The sequence below is a fragment of the Vanessa cardui genome, chromosome 21 (genome assembly GCF_905220365.1).
Source record: "Vanessa cardui chromosome 21, ilVanCard2.1, whole genome shotgun sequence".
Classification (NCBI taxonomy): domain Eukaryota; kingdom Metazoa; phylum Arthropoda; class Insecta; order Lepidoptera; family Nymphalidae; genus Vanessa; species Vanessa cardui.
This window is the reverse complement of record NC_061143.1, coordinates 11,490,057-11,503,392: the sequence shown is the minus strand read 5'-3', so window position 1 is coordinate 11,503,392 and position 13,336 is coordinate 11,490,057. Positions and strand designations below refer to the sequence as shown.

The following is a 13,336-nucleotide window of genomic DNA, read 5'->3' as shown; positions in this document are numbered from 1 at the left end:
TTGTTCTAATTTTCAGTATTAATTAAAATGAATATTAATTATCGCGTCACGAGAATCATGGAGGCGTTTTACTATTCAAAGAACTTGTTACACACCGACCGAAACGACACGAGCATAAAACGAACACCTTCTAATTAACTAATCTTTGATTCATATTCTTCTCTCTTTTACGCTTGAGTGTTTCCACATATATCTATCCTTGTCAGTGCTCGCGTGTACATTGCGTTCGTAAGTCTAACCGCGTCATTACTTTTCACCCCAGCCCCCGCCCAGAGGGTGGTACTGTAACAGGTAAAGGTACAAAGAGCGTTTCAGACTCAGTGTAGCGTTGGACGTCGAGGCGAAAGGACGTGCGCGTTGTAGCCTCATTACTTGTTGCTTGAATGTTTTTAGAAAAATTGCGTTAAAATCCATCGACTCTACCACCGAGTGAACGAATCGGTAAGTAAATATGATTTTCTTATTCATAGATGGAGAATGTTTACGGAATATTGATTCGAATGATGATATTTTTTCGTACATAGTACAAAGGATTTCATCTGTTGCGCGCGATATAATCAACAAGTTGGATGTTTTAACAATAATTTCTACTAAACTAATGTTAAATTATTTTATTAAAAGAAATAAATGATTATAAGCGGTTAACACGCGATATAGGCAACACGAACAGCATATATAACTTTACGACCAATATGAAAGAGTCTGTATTGCTTTTATTACAGTTCTAAAAGTGTTTAGATCAGTTATTCAGTTATTTTAAAATAATAAATAGCTTGAAATATTTATAAATCAATTCAAATACTCATCTTTTAATAATGACTTGTCATATGCGCCTATATTTTAGGAAATTTCCTCTTAAATAATTGTATATTTTAACCGTACCTACTAAAAAATTTTACACAAAAAAACATTGTAATAAATCAAGATTTTCAAAAATTATCTAACGTTTTCTTGCTCAATATTTTTACAGAGAAGTAGCTACAATACATAAAGAGATAAATCGTCAAACAAATTTGTATATACTCGTAACAAAAACAGTTCGTATGTCATAACAAAGACGGGAAAGGTTGAGGCGTAAAAAGGTCCTCGCAGTTACGAGTTAGTAAATACCCTACTCATGACACTAAGGACGACATAATTTTCCTCACGAATTCTGTATAGAAGCCTATAAAATTACATTTTCATTTTGAATATAATTTTTATATGTATATTATTATATATATTATTATATAGGTATATTTTCTGGCAGTAAAAATTACGACCTAAGTCATTAAAAAAAATAAATGTCAAATTTTGAATAATCAGCTCATGTCATGAAACCTAATTTGTCCCAGTGAAGATCGATCTATCAAACAATGCTTTGAAGCGAAGAAGTGTGACCTTGAATGACATCACTTACTTTTTTATGTCTTTCTTTAGGGTGACCACGCTTTTTGCTAATTTCAGACACATGTTACACTTTTTCTAATTACATGATTATACCTAAAATCTAATAAAATGGTTGATCAAATCTTGGTATTATGAAGACGTTTCACTTGTTTTTAATCGTTCAATGGATATTGCCAAGCAGTTACTGTCAGAAAATTAAAATATATACAAATGAATATTATTTTTAGTGTCGTCATTCCGTGCGGCGTCATGAAACTCGTTGAGATTTTAAACGTCAACTGTTATTATTGAAATTTATTTGAAATTATTTTGTTATAAAATCAATATTTATACTGGTTTGTAATAATAATTGCATTTTAGAAATCTGAGATTGAAATATAGCCGAATATAGTTATGTATCGAACTTTTTTATTAATATATTTTTAAATTTGGAACATGATCAATATAAAAGGTTTTCGTTAAGAAATTTAAATTCCATCCGTCGTGATAACGACACTTCCGAGGTATCTTTTTTCAATACGAATATAGGTTATTATTAGAAAAGCACAGAATGAAATAGATATATATGTAATGTATTGCCAATAGCTTTACATTAATCATTTTAAATTGCTATTTTGCGACTTTAGGATAAATAACAAGAACCAAAAGGTCTCATGTGTATCCATCGGAGCTACGTTCAAACCTTTTTCTCGCAAACGTGGCATACGCCCAGCTGTGACAGATACACAGATCGTTAATGAACTCATTACTCCTTTTTCTTTTATTCCTTTTAAATTTTCGCAGACGTTATGTTAATGTAAAGTATGACATAACCTATTTGTAGCATCGGTAATTCAATAAAACCGATTACTGCCGATTTATACAACCAATAGAAATAGCTCCCTATCGCGCCATTCGACGCTATTCGTCGCTATAGATTTTTGCGTTAGTTCAACCCGAGAAAGCAAGTGCATGTAAATCGACGTGTCAAATTGACGAATATAATTAGGTCATACGATATTACAAGTTGTTACGTTTGTGTAAAGATCATATTCACATAAGAAATAAATATTGATAATTAGATAGTTAATTCGGATGTGATCGGTTTTACGAATTTTCCCGATGTTACATCTAATTTGTGTCGTGCTATACTTGTATATTTTTAACACTCTTTCGTTTATATGTATACGTAACGTGTATAGCGGAGTCTTTGAACGTGATTTTTTACAGATTTAAACGTTGGATTAAATTGAATCTTTACTTATGAAGGATCGATGTTAATAGTTGAATAGGTTTGTTCCGTAATCGTGACCAGAACTAAAAAACTACTAGTACTTCGCATGTTTTTTCTTAGGTTTTTAAACTATTATTACTGTTAAGCAATATTACAATCTAATATCTAAGCTTTATGACTTTATTTCATTGACATATAATGTGTGTCTTGTGACTTTTCTCATTTGATTGTTGAGAAAACATTCAATTTGCTATCCTCATTACCTGCATGTTTATATATCATTATTGATTTTATTTTATATTTATACACATACATATAATATGAAGTATGATATTCAATGGAAAAATGTTTTTGTACTTGGCATATTTCATTTTTATTGCGGTCGGTTTTATTAGGGATGTGATGATGGAATTATACAAAATGGCCGAAACTCAACTGCTTTAGTATCTGTATTTCTATACTTATATTATAAACGAAAGCAATTCTGTCTATTAAGCTATCACGGTTAAATCACTAAACCGATTTTGATGAAATTTGGTATGGAGCAAGATTTGACCCCAAGAAAAAGGAAATTATGTATACTTGTAATAACTTGATGATGGGGTTTTCGTGTTTCTTAGAAATGCCTGTCTGATGATATCACTTTTTAAAGTCGTGGCTAGTTTAACTATATTTTTATATCAAATTTTGTTGTCCTTACTCTATTTGTAAAAGAGGTTAATACAATGATAGGGTTTTAAGATAGATAATATACTTCAGAAATGAAAATAAAACGTTCGCCTCCTGGTATACGTTTATAATATTTTAAACTGTAATTAGTTTTAAATTTCGAATTCCACTGAGTTTCTTTTGATAGTTTTTTCAAGTACTTGTGACAATAAGTATATGTGGGATCAGTTCTATTTTGTTCATTCTGCACATATCATTGCGATTTCACTTAAAGTTATACGTTGACACTAAGAACTAGCGCGCACTGGTAACTTTTGTCACGGTGACTGTTTCGTCACTCTTGTCGAGTCCATGAACATGTATGGAGGTGCGCGCACGTTACGACGTGACAATTGTGTCTGCATCTGTACATATTCACGGACTTGACAAGAGTGACGAAACAGTCACCGTGACAAAAGTTACCAGTGCGCGCTAGTTCTAAATGTTATAATCGGAAATTTATATTCGTGATATAGAAATATATTCTATATCACAGTTAATCTTTATTCCATATGGAAGCGCTACACTGGTTTATTGATAGTCTAAAATCTACCACCAGTTCAGAAATTAACACCTCGAATCTGAGAAGAACCGTCGAAAGGAACTGAGCGGGATTTTATTTCCTTTTTTTAATTTCATTTCAACAATAATTGACTTCATGTAAAACAACAATAATATAAAACATATTTTCGTTATTTGTAACAGCCTGGAGGCGATCATCATCCCATATAAAGAATATATGTGATAATATCTCAAGATAAATTACAAATATAAAATTCCTAACAATCCCAAAATGAAACCAATGTATCAACAAGTAACATTTTACCATTTGCTCAAGTTCTCTCATCTCATTCCAAAAAGGCTTCTAGATTTAGAAATGGTCCCTAGCGAGTTTATTGAGTAATGCGAATTCCTAAAAGATCACAAGATGACTATTTTTCTTGTGTCGTTTTTGAAACGTTGAGTAATGAAAGAACTTTGACATTTTCATTCACGAAAATATTTCAGGCGACTTTTCAACATTTTACTGATAGTGATTTTTGTATGTAATATTGGGTTGACGGGATCACTAATCTGCACTGATGAATAGTTGTTACTCAAAGACATTGGTATATTAAGAAATATTTATTTTTCCTTACCTGGCAGGGCTCGTCCTCCTGGCAGGAAGTTCCGTCTCCATCTCGGTTCCCTTGAGCCGAAATGGCCCAGCAGAACGCGTGATCTTAACCGATGATTGCGTGTTCAAACTCAGGCAAGCACCACTGAATATTCATGTCCTTATTTTGCGTTTATAATTCATCTTGTGCTCGGTGGTGAAGTAAAACATCGTGAAGAAACCTGCATATGTCTAATTTCATAAAAAATCTGCCACACGTGTATTCCACCAAGCCGGGTTGGAACAGCGAGGTGGAATATGATCCAAACCTTCTCCTCGGGAGAGGAGGCCTTAGCCCAGCAGTGGGAAATTTTCCGGCAATTGTTGTTATAATTCCTCAAAATCAATACGCTATCACACTTGCTAACAAAAAGATTCTATTTGTATTCAACCCGGAATGCAAGAATATCAACTGCTATTTGGCGGTCGAATATCTGATGAGTGTAGTACTACGAGACGGGCTTGCACTGAACCTACTACCAAGTACAAGTGTACATATATTATGTATATGTAATTAAGTTTTGATGGCATAGTAATGAGTGACAGATGCATACATTAATATCCTGTATTAATATTATTCAAATTGATTCAATTTAATCTCTGATAAATGAGATTAATGTACTACCTAAATGAATGTCGATTTTAGTGCTAACATTTAAATGGAACTTATAAAACAAAATGGAACTCTACTAGCACAAGTGTGCAGTGTAGCACTTATAACTTAGTTGCCTTCAAACGAGTTGTGAAGAGGCATCCTGTCGTGGGCAACTAGTGCGCTCTTGTTGCTGATTGTACAGGTCGTCTTCGCGTTTGAAGTCCTCTTGAGCTTACCATCAGGTGAAATGGAATCATATGCCTACCCAGATATTATAAAAAAGTCAATATTTAAATATTTTATATCAACCTAAAGCACTATGCAGATAACTTACCATAGTGTTCCACCAACTTGTACATCTAGATAAATTTATATATACATATATATGTATATGCAAATAGTATTAATTGCAAGGTAGTGCCACCCACTATCGAGCTTGTATTGATAGTCTGTGGTCGAGCTACGATTCACTACCAATCGAAAAGCGACATTAACCCCGATCTTCGGTTTCCAATGCGGTTTCACGATGTATTTGTGATGATGTGATAGCCACAAATTCAAGCTCATTAAAGTTTCCTACTATGAATTTTAATACAATGTTGCAATCGACGTTTATTATTAATAGAATAAGTACATCTAAACCGATGATTGCACGTTCAAACCCAGGCAACCACTGAATATTCATGTGCTTAATTTGTGTTTATAATCAATCTCGTGCTTGACAGAGGAGGAAAACGTGAAAAAGAACACCTGCATGTGTCTAATTTTATAGAAATTCTGCCACATGTGTATTCCACCAACCCACTGGTGCAATATTTTTCGAACCTTTTCCTCAAAGGGAGAGGAAGCCTTAGCCCAGCAGTGGGAAACTTACAGGCTGTTGTTGTTGTTGATTAGAAGAAGTGAATCATTTATTAAAGCGGTAATAAAAAAGTATTTTCTCAGTGGTGTTTTTTACACTCTGGACTAAAAGCTTGCACAACAAAAGCCCAAAGGATCAAATAACATAACTGAAAGCTCGAGTTATCGAAGCTTTTACAAAGTTATCAGCTTAAATTTCTATTCATCTTCTACTTTCGATTTCATTGGCTTGAAAATTGAATTATTATTCGTTAACTTACAATTAAACAATTATTCAACCGGCTGCTTGAAAGGAAACCATTAGGCAAGAGAATGAATTTATTTTCCAACATAATAAGTATTTATTAAATTAGATCTTTTTAGACTCTCTCCTAATAGTCATTGATGTAATTGAAACAAAATATTTTCATGGGTACGCCACTCCGATGATGTCCTGGGTTCGATTCCCGACCGAGTCAAGTCATTAGTTTTCTCTGTTGTCTTGGGTCTGGGTGTTTGTGGTGGCGTCGTTACTTCTGATTTTGCATACGCAAGTACTTTAGCTACTTACATTGGGATCAGAGTAATGTAAGTGATGTTGTCACAAAAAAAATTGAACTTCTCGTAAACTTTCTATTATAATTATTAATAATTATAATACCTTTTCATATGTTAACACTATCTTTATATATTTAAAAAATATATAATCCTCATTTATATATTCTAACCCTGAAATATCTTGTGACTTTTAAGGTGTGATTTGTTTGTTATATCTTACTTGGGAGGATATATTGCATACATATATAGCTGTATAACTAACATGACTGTATTATTTAAATATTGAAAAAGAGTAACCAATGAGTTTCTTGGTAGAATCGATTTTCCGAACCGGTGGTACCTTCACCTATTATAGTTTTTAAATGACGATTCATAAGTGCTTGTAAAAGGATACTTGAACGTATTTTGATTTTTTCCAATATGTTCTTTATTCTGTTACGGGATTGGTCTAAATTCGAAATATCTTTAAATGTCCTAAATAATGTAAAATTTAAGCTCTCTGACTTTCAAATTATTACCGAACCAATGAATTGTAAAGGCTTAGTGGTATGTATAAGGTCACCTGATTAAGGTGGTCTCGTTTTTAAACATATATCTGTGCAAATACCACACTCTAAAATTATATTAAGTTAATTCTAGTTATATTTGAGAACTAATTTGAACTTGAAGATTGCTTTTAAAGCAATTGTACCATTTTTATACATACTTTTGTATTTTTTGTATACAATTTCAAATAGGTTTTAAATTTCAAATTGAATCCTGATAGTTACTTTCCACACCGAAGTTAATCAAATCGAGCAAAAATTTGAGGAATTATATTGTGCGTTACCAATTGTTTGTATAGTGAATTAAATCTATCACAAGCAAAATCTTAAAAACTACGCAACGGATGCATGGTTTTAAAGATACAAGATGCGGTTTTTTTAATAGGTAAATCTTCTCCTCGAATCACTCATTAATCGAGAAGGTTAATATTTATATTATATACTATAAATATTATTGTTAGATAATTTTAGAAGTTTCTACTGTTATGTCATACCATTACACCCGTGTGAGACCGGGGTGGGGCGCTAGTAAACTATATTTAAAAAAAATACTAATACGATCAAGATATTGAATTAATTCCTACAATCATTGTATTCTGAGAATGAATTTATTTACGAGTAATAGTATTATTTATGATAGCAGTGTTCAAAACATTTCGTTACATATTTTTCCGTGTCGCAAATTGATTGAATTCAAATGCACGGTGTGATAACGACGAACGTTATGATAGCTACGACCTTGTTCGCACGAAAGTCACGCTGAGGGAATTGCATCTAGACACGTAACTAGAAACACATAATGAAGCTTAAATGCACTGCGGGTTAATAATAGCGAGCCGCAACTTCACTACGATTTTTCATATATAGTATTGATCGAAGTGTAAATAGGCCATGATGGTAAGTGGACAACACTACCTATAGATATGAGTTCAGTAATATTAAACATCCCTCATATCCCAAATACGCCACCAGATTTGGGAGCTCAGGTGTTGGTAAGTGGTCACCACCATTTACAGATATTAACTCAGTAATATTAAACATGCCTCACATGGCAAATGCGTCACCTCGAGAGCTCAAAAGTTATCTTCTTTGTGACTCACTCACCCTATAATCCGGAACATAACAATACTAAGCATTGCTATTTGATGGTACAATATCTGAGTGACTACCTACCCAGACGGGCTTGAACAATGCCCTACCACCGATTAACACTTTTAAGCTGACTTTATAAGTTAGTACCATGCACTAAATAATTTGTCTTTACCTAAAAATCTTTATGCTGAGGTAAGTGAAATAGCTTAATCATTATCATTACATAGTACAAAACAAAGCCGCTAACCGCTGTCTGTCCCTATTTATGCTCAGATTTTTAAAATTACGCAACAACAGATTTTGATGAGGTTTTTTTAATAGATAGATTGCTTCAAGGGGAAGGCTTAGATGTATAATACTTGCACAATATAGTAGAGAACTACTAAAAAACTGTGAACTTTGTAAGACATTCTGCAGTATATTATTATCAGCATTGCAACCGTGCGAAATCGGGGCGAGTCGCTAGTTTACATATATACAAGGATTTTAATTACAAGAACAAAAGATGAGATTAGTTACCACGCTCTGTAATCAACAACAACAAACAACAACAACAGCCTGTTCATTCCCACTGCTGGGTTAAAGGCCACCTCTCCCTTTGAGGAGAAGGTTTGGAACATATTCCACCACGCTGTTCCAATGCGGGTTGCTGGAATACACATGTAGCAGAATTTCTATGAAATTTGTCACATGCAGGTTTCCTCGCGATGTTTTCCTTCACCGCTGAGCACGAGATGAATTATAAAGACATATTAAGCACATGAATCAGCGGTGCTTGCCTAGGTTTGAACCCGCAATCATCGGTTAAGATGCACGCTTTCTAACCACTGGGATATCTCGACTCTGTAATCAAATTCTTGACTATTATACTATTATAGACACTAATTAAACAATTGAAAGTTCAATATGTTCTTAATTTAAAATCCAAATTAGATACTTTATTTATCCAATTTCATATCTGATTTACAATGAATATGAAATTCATTTGTCTAAACAAAAAAAATAATCCTTTGTTTCGTATGATCACGTTCAACCGTAATTTCATTTTGCTGAATAAACATGACGTATGAAAATACCGCTCACCTTTTTAATTTGAACTTCAATGCTCGAGAATTCTTTATTAATGTACATATTTATACGAATAAAAGACTATTTGTACCGATTTGTTATAATAAAATCTCTTCATTATATAAATATCTGTCTTCAAGGTATTACTTTTATAAAATCCTATTTTCCACTGTAGTTTTTTTTTATGGAATATGTTTGTGGATGAGCATATGAGCACTATCACCCATAGACAATGACGCTGTAAAAAATATTAACTATTCCTTACATCGTCAATGCGCCATTAACCTTGGGAACTAATATGCTATGTCCCTTCTGCCTGTAGTTACACTAGCTCACTCACCCTTCAAACCGGAACACAACAATACTACGTACTGTTGTTTAGCGGTTGAATACCTGATGAGTGGGGGTACCTACCCAGACGGGCTTTAAAACACATAATAAATTTACTCAAATACTTTTGAACTCGACTCTTCCAAAGAGTATTATGCATATTCTAATTTTAAATTAAAGAGTTTAATTATTATATTAATTAGTTTGTTACTGGTTTTCGATCTACATAAAGTGACGATTCAAATCTCGTTAATTACGTGAATAAAGCTTTTTTTTAATATGTTAAGAAATTTTATCTGTAGCTTATTTTTATATCAGAAGAGGAAGCTCATTGTCAAAGGGCTCGTCCTGCATTCATCTCGTTATCCGCGTCGCTGCTTGACGTATTACGCCTTGGTTATTGTCTTTTAGAATTATTTTTATTTCAAAGCTAGATTTATAACAGCGTGTTATTGCTCAAGTTATGACAAGTAGCTGAGATGTTGTTATATTGTTTGTTATGGTTATCAAGATGAAATAAATACAGATTCATTATATTGCTTTTGAGTAAATTAAAATATACGTAATTGGTAATGGTTTTACTATGGAATAAAATTAATTAATTAATATTTATTTTCTTAAAAACTGTTTGAAGTTTATTTGTCTCTCGTGAATGGTAAAATGTTGTTAATTCTTGGTGGTATAGTTTTTTGTAAAGCCGCGTAGCTTTGATCAAAATATATTTCACTGTTAAATAGCTATACTTTGTCTTGCCATGATACGTTTAATATGTAATTTAAATTTAAAAAAATCCTATAAGGGCGGACTCTCACCGTCAGCACTCGTCCGTAATGGCATAATTGAAGATCTCATTTTGAGTGACTGAAAAAGGCACAAAATTAGCTCCTTATATATTGCATATACCTTATGTGAAACATTTGCTCGTCCATAAAAATGTATAATGTTTGAAGACTCTTTAATAAAGGTATACATGATGTTTCATATATACGTCATGTTTGAAATTACGTCACAGATAATTATATAGCCCTTATTGCAGCGTGGATGAAAATGTGACGTCATTGCTTCCAAGTATATACGTCAGTGTGACTAGTCTAGACAATAAGGTAAGCACGACTATATATCTCATTAAAATTTAAAGAAAAAAGTTGAACAAATATTTTTAAATGTCAACTATATCTTTACCAATCTTAAACATCAAAATTTAATGCTGCTCTTATACAGCAAAAACTTTTAAGTAATTAATTATACATTCACAAAAGTAATAACGAAATATTTGTTTATTTTATGTATTTTTTAAATATTTATTTTATTTATTAATAAAAAGATGCAAATTCAATATTCTGGCAACACTTTACCAACTGCATTATAGACAGGAACTGTCGAACACGTTGTCTATGCCAGACCTCATAGTATCGATCGCTAGAGATTTTGAACAAGAATGCTATATTTTAGAAGCGTACTGCTGTACCATTTGGGTTAATGCGTTTTCAACGCGAGAAAATAGGTTTGGGTGTAACACTATACAGTTCAGATGTAGTCAGATTTGTTAAAATAAATTTAGCGTTATATTACTGGATATTTTTCAAATTCAAAAAAGGAACCATATATGAATTTGAATTATAAATACAATTATTTTATTTAAATTCAATTTATTATCTGTTTCTCATAATCTTACTCTTTATATTTTTTTAATTTTTTATAATTATATATTTAAACTTTTTACAGTTACTAAATCTGTAATCAGGGAATTTATGTCTATTCAATTTAAAATCAATTCAGAATTTCACCAATGTTTCTAAAGTCTAATTTATGGTAAATATTCCAAATGGTGGCGAAATATATTTCGATCATCGATCAAAGATTAATTATTAGAATAAATAGAATTCCCGAGCAATAAATTACAGAACATAATCTAACGCTAAAAATTAAATTCTGAACTATTGTTATTAATCTATATACAACGAAATGGTTTGCATGACGTAATCATAGGTCAGCAAAATTATGGTTATAAGCATGGTTTCCACGTTTTTTAATTAAAATGTCTAATCTTGTCTCTTCTAAAGGCGGAAAAGTCGTGATCACAGAAAAACTCATAACTGCTAAGCCTACGCTGTAAATGACATTTCTTATTAATAGAAAAACTCAATAACCTGTAACTGGCTTCATCCGAGATTCAACCTTAAGATTTATAGGTTAACGTTGATAATTGCAATCGAATGATTTAATAGCCGAGACAGCCCAGTGGTAAGAACTATTATGGGTTCAAATCCAGGCACCATTGAATTTTCAAGTGCTTAATTCTCTTTTATTATATCATCTCGAGTTCGTCTGTGAAGGAAAACATCGTGAGGAAATTGGCATGTGTCTAATTTTAACGAAATTGTATCACGTGTGACAACCTGCATTGGAGAAGCGTGGTGGAATATGTCCCAAACCTGCTCCACAAAGGGAGATGAGGCCTTAACCCAGTAGCGGGAAACATGCTGTTGTTGTTGTTTTGTTGATTATTATTGACAACCATATTTTTTATTTAACTTCCCAGTATTTTAGATCAGTAAATTAAACCGTCATGTTTCAGGCACAGAGATCTTAGCGTATAGTTTGATGAAATTCGAGATTTGATTCAGTGAAAGGTTAATTTCGAACAAATCACTTTGAGAGCTTAACCAGACAGCAGTCGATTCGAACAACAGCTCTGAAAGCCTTTTTATCTCAATTATAATTCTTAAAACTTCAAGACGTAAATCAGCAGTGAAATTACGGCTTCGTTAAGAGATTTATTAAATAAAAATTTTGAATAGTATCTTAACAATATTCAAAATGCGAATGTAAGTTAGACATCCTTTTCATTCGCATATACCTTTTAAGGGTAACATAAAAGCACATAGGGTGGCTGACACGCGGTGGAGGTTGGACATTAGTAATTTCATTATCAAGGTAAATGTTATTCATATAAGTTTTGTTAATTATTAAATTTATTAATTTCGGGATATGTACCATGTTTTTTATTTTTGTTCAGTCTCGTGACTCTAAGAAGAACACTAGAGAACCCAGCAACTATTCCGATACACGATCCCTTAGTCTTATCCTTTGTGTTCCTAACCATACTATATAGACTACTTCTACAAGTATCTTTAGAAAGTTAAATATAATAGTACAGTGAGTGTACAATTTGAATATTTTCTTTGTTTTTTATTTTTGTTCAGTCTCGTGAACAAGACATTCGTAGACAATGTCGAAATATCAAGCTCCACCGAACAAAAATAAAAAAAACATGGTAAATATCCCGAAATTAATAACTTTAATAATAAAAATATCCAGTTTAATTTAAAATCTTAAAAAGTTTTTTTAATGTTCGTGCTAAGAGCCGGGACGGTCCAGTGGTTAGAACGCAGGCATCTTAACCGATGTCTTCAATTTTACACTGCAAATTAAAGCCACTGCTTGACATGCAGACTCTAAGAAGAGTAGTAGAGATCCAGTAACTACTCTGATACACGATCCTTTAGTCTTATTATTTGTGTTCCTAACCAGGCTACATAGACTGCTTCTACAAGTACCTACAAGTTGCTTTAGAAACTTAGATATAATAGTATAGCGTGTACAATTTGAATATTTTCTTTGTTATAACTTTAATAAAATAATTGAAAATTCTCTCTGAAATATTTTTATGGAGATTAAGTTTGAAACTTTACGAACTCTGAAAACGTGACGGAGTGACGAATAATTACGACAATTCCATTTTCATTCTTGACAATTTTCTAGTTTTCTTTGTGGAAGAGTTTTTGAAGAGAGCCGATATGGTTCAGTTAAAAAGGAGGCTTTTGCCCAGCAATAGGAAA

General features: G+C 32.5%; 1 protein-coding gene across 1 annotated transcript in view; it reads left to right on the top strand.

The window, feature by feature from the left end:
- Positions 1–335: 335 nt before the first annotated feature.
- LOC124539021 (IDLSRF-like peptide) overlaps positions 336–13,336 on the top strand; it is a 123,791-nt gene continuing 110,790 nt past the window's right edge. Inside the window, exon 1 of the mRNA XM_047116328.1 lies at positions 336–441. The gene's annotated coding sequence lies outside the window, so the exon portion shown is untranslated. The remainder of the gene's footprint in view (positions 442–13,336) is intronic.